The 4,028-nt window shown below is 29.3% G+C and overlaps 1 long non-coding RNA gene across 1 annotated transcript; it reads right to left on the bottom strand.

Moving 5' to 3' along the window:
* Positions 1-1,567: 1,567 nt before the first annotated feature.
* LOC145166894 (uncharacterized) lies at positions 1,568-3,268 on the bottom strand. The gene is made up of 3 exons (XR_013740791.1): positions 3,223-3,268; positions 2,229-2,292; positions 1,568-1,616 (listed from the first exon to the last, which is right to left on the bottom strand). It is a non-coding gene; the product is annotated as an uncharacterized LOC145166894 (long non-coding RNA).
* Positions 3,269-4,028: the final 760 nt, after the last annotated feature.

Below are 4,028 nucleotides of genomic sequence, written 5' to 3'. Positions count from 1 at the left end.
GGATCATTACCACAAACTGTTTTGAATCATAAAATTCGATTTTTCTGATATGGTAGTGATTATCTTCATCCAATTAAATGATATTTGTCAAATTTTAAGATAATTACTAGATTATATGATAAGCCAATTATTTCTATTATTTGATGTGAATTATCTTGCTATATGAGTTGAATTAGGTCAAATTGGTTATAGAAAAATTATATGATTAATTTAATTGTTTTCAAATTGATCTAAGAGGTTTTGAAGAGTTTCAAAACTTACCCTCAAGTTTGGGAATTTGAAAAGTCACATTTATGAAACATTAAATTCTAAAACCCTAGAGTTTTAAAGTTTAAAATTCAACCCTTATACTATTATAATATTAAAAGCTTAATACTTATATATATATATATATATATATATATATATATATATATATATGTATGTATGTATAAGACAGTTAGTCTTACCGTTACTAGGCCTCATTCACGAAGCCGATCTATAAGAGGGGTATAAGGAAACTGCCTATAAAATGACGGTTGAATGGGTGTCCACTCTCACCCACCGCTTCCTTGATTGGTGGAGGGTCGTTAGCCTAACGGGTAGGATAGGACATTAATTCTAATTAAAAAGTATAATGATAATTATAAATTAACTAAATTTTTTTTATAAATTCCCAATCTTAGTTACTTTAGGAAAAATGTGAAAATGGTGCTATTCCATGAAATTGCACTTTGCACCTTGCCAAGTCGTTAGTGGAGCGTTAACCGACACACTAACTTGGACTAGCAAGGGTGGAAAAGGGTAGCTCGATGTTTATCATGGATCAATGGAGCGTTTGTGGTTAACCGAAACATTGATTAGGTAATAAATGACATCGAGAGTACCAAGCACATTTGCATGGTTATTCACACCTTATCTGTGATCCTGGGTATCCCAGTCACAAACTTGAAGGGCATAATCGAGATTTAAACATGCCATTGAAAAGTTCAATGAATCTCAAAGAAACTAGGAATTTCAATTCATTTAAAACCTAATCTTCATTTTTGTTTTTCATGGTGGAAATTGGTAAATCGTCATTTACCTACCTTCAAATATTTTGCAATTAGATTACGACATCCCTCTAGCGAATTGTAGAATATTGTGTTGGGTCGTAGCCTTAATATTTCATTTGGGTGTTATATTAAGGATTCTTATCTAATCTAAAATTTGTCTCTCTTTTCAAATGTCTAATTCAAACAACGCTTCAAACTCTTCCGACTCTTTCTCTCTCATGAACTTATGTGGGAGGGTCATATTTGATGGGTCGAATTTCAATGACTGGATTCGAAACATTCGCATGGCCATTCGCTACGAGGAAAAGGAATATGTCCTCGACAAAGAGCTAAATGAGATTGGTGAAGATACTGTCACACCCCGATCCTTGTCGGAATCGATCAAGGCGTGATATATTGTTCAAAGTCTCATGACAACTATGTTATAATATGATTAGATTCAATTAAGTACTAAGTATGCAAACAAGATCCACAACATACAAATACAAATCCAAATACGAACAACATTTATTACATCAAATTTAAATAGTCTTGTGGATTTCTAAGGCACAACCTATTTTTCATCAACTTCATTCTTCAAATCTGCATCATGGGTAAAAACAGGTCAACTACGAGAGTTGGTGAGTAATCTAATTTTAGTAGAGAAAATTGTGAAGTTGAAGCATTTATAATTTGAAATTTGTTTTCTTTTGAAGTCGGCAAACAATTGTATTTGAGATAACGGTTTATAAATCAAAAATTGATTAACAAATGATAACAACAACAATAAGTCCTCACCCTATATATACATATGTATATATATATATATATATATATATATATATATATATATATATATATATATATATATAAATATATATAGGATGGAGCATCTAATCATCAAACACACTCAACCACGTGCGATCAATCACCTTAGCGTCCCAAGGCGGGGTGGTCAACCCAATAGCGCTATTATTGTCCATAACGTACCTCAAGAATACGGGCATAGTCATGGAGATTAGACTAAAAATGGTAATGCACTACAAGTACATGTAGCGTAAACAAACAGTAGTTATACAATTAATGACTCACGTATAAATGTCCCAACAATGTCTCAATTGTGATAAAACAATAAAATGAAGTTGGAACATATTAGAACCACATGATACACCCCAAAAGTATTGAAAATTAAAAAATATGGGGTAGATTACTCACATTAGTCCCAAAACGAAATGCATGTGTCGTACGATAGACGGTTCGGGTCAAAATGGCGTAGAACCTAATATAATTAATAGTTTTGGTTTAGGAACTGCTAAACGAGAATGGAGTATTAATACAAATAATTAAACACATATTCTTATATTAGATGAATTAACAATAATTCATTTTGATTAGAATATTAAGATATTCATTTGTTAAATGAATTTTAAATTGAATTAATTACTTTGAATAATTAATTTATATTTTCAATTTAGGCCAGATTTTAATAATTTCTTATTAAAATAATAACTTGCCCAATTATAATTATTTACAGATTTTAATAATTATTTATATGAAATAATCATTAAAATGCATTTTTACATGCTTAAATACTTAGGAAAATGGTTTTAAATAGTAAACAGTATTGAAAAATTATGAAATTATTAGGAAATCATTATTTCATACAATATTAATTACTGTAAAATTTTTATATTTTTCTGAACAGTTTTAGTATTCATTTAATACTTTAATGATTAAACAACAACAAAATCCGGGAAAAATAATAAATGATTCCCAAAAATTCTGTAAACTTAACCATAGTTTTATAACATGATATAGGGCCCATTGTATAAGTTTTGGATATTTGTGACTATGGGAAGTATTATTTATATATTTCATTATTAATTAATAAATAAAATCATAAATAATAGTAAACAGTAATATAAATGCATGAAACTTCATAAATTATGTTTAATCAATATATTGGTCATCCCAGAATTTTCTCAGAATTTATTGAATGCAAAAAGTATTTTATGTGAATTATTGCCCTACTTTGTTGCAATAATTATAGTAATTCAATAAAAATAAGTTATTTTCTGAAAATTTCCAGAACTTCTTATTTTATTGATGGGATTCTGAGAAAAATCAGGTTTATGCATAAAATGAGTTTTAGATAGTTTGGTGGATTTAATTTGTTTCTTGTATGAATTTGAAACTTTTAACAACATACCTTGATGAATGCTTCAAGAGGGATGAAGATTTGAGTATAATAGATTGTTCTTCGCTGGAATATGAGTATTTCTTGGATGAATTTCGAGATTGAGAGTGAGAGAAAGAATAGAGAAGGTTTAAGTGGTGAAGAGAATAATATGTTGGGAGAAAAAGGAAGGAAAGTGGATGGGAGGTGTGAGTGGGAGACCATAGGAATAATCTTTTTTGCTTTTGGTGGTCTTCATAATTTCCCACTAACACAAGCATCTTTTACATAATTAATATAAGAGTTTTATAAAATTTAAAGTAAAGTTTATAAAAATAGAGTTTTATAAAATTTAATGTAAAGTTTATAAAAATGGAGTTTTATAAAAGATAGGTTATCATTTGATTATAACAATCTACTTTGATTTGAAGTTTAATTATAGCATTCAAGTTTGATTCTTTTAATTTAATTAGAGCATTATACTTTGATTTGATTTTAATATGGTATCATAATTTAATTTGATTATAGTTATAACGTTGTACTATACTATGTTGCTATTAACGTCAATTTATATCGTAGTATATGGGTTTTGATCCTATTAGCGTCAAGTAATCTTGAGTAGGGTTTATTAAATTACCAATTGGGTTGGGTTGACCCGAATCCATTTTAGGCGGATGTCACACTCTCCCCTACTTTAGGAAATTTCGTCCCGAAATTTAAGAAGAGAGTACCTTAAGAGAAAAGTTGTGGGTATTTGGTACGCATATCACTTGGGACTCACCAATTTCATGCCAACAAATAGGAGATCGGCATTTACGGCCATACAATGCCTCAAATGG

Source organism: Lactuca virosa, chromosome 3 (genome assembly GCF_052849685.1).
Source record: "Lactuca virosa cultivar CGN04683 chromosome 3, Lactuca_virosa_CGN04683_v6, whole genome shotgun sequence".
Classification (NCBI taxonomy): Eukaryota; Viridiplantae; Streptophyta; class Magnoliopsida; order Asterales; family Asteraceae; genus Lactuca; species Lactuca virosa.
Note: the sequence above shows the minus strand (reverse complement) of the source record. Positions and strands in the feature narration are given on the sequence as shown.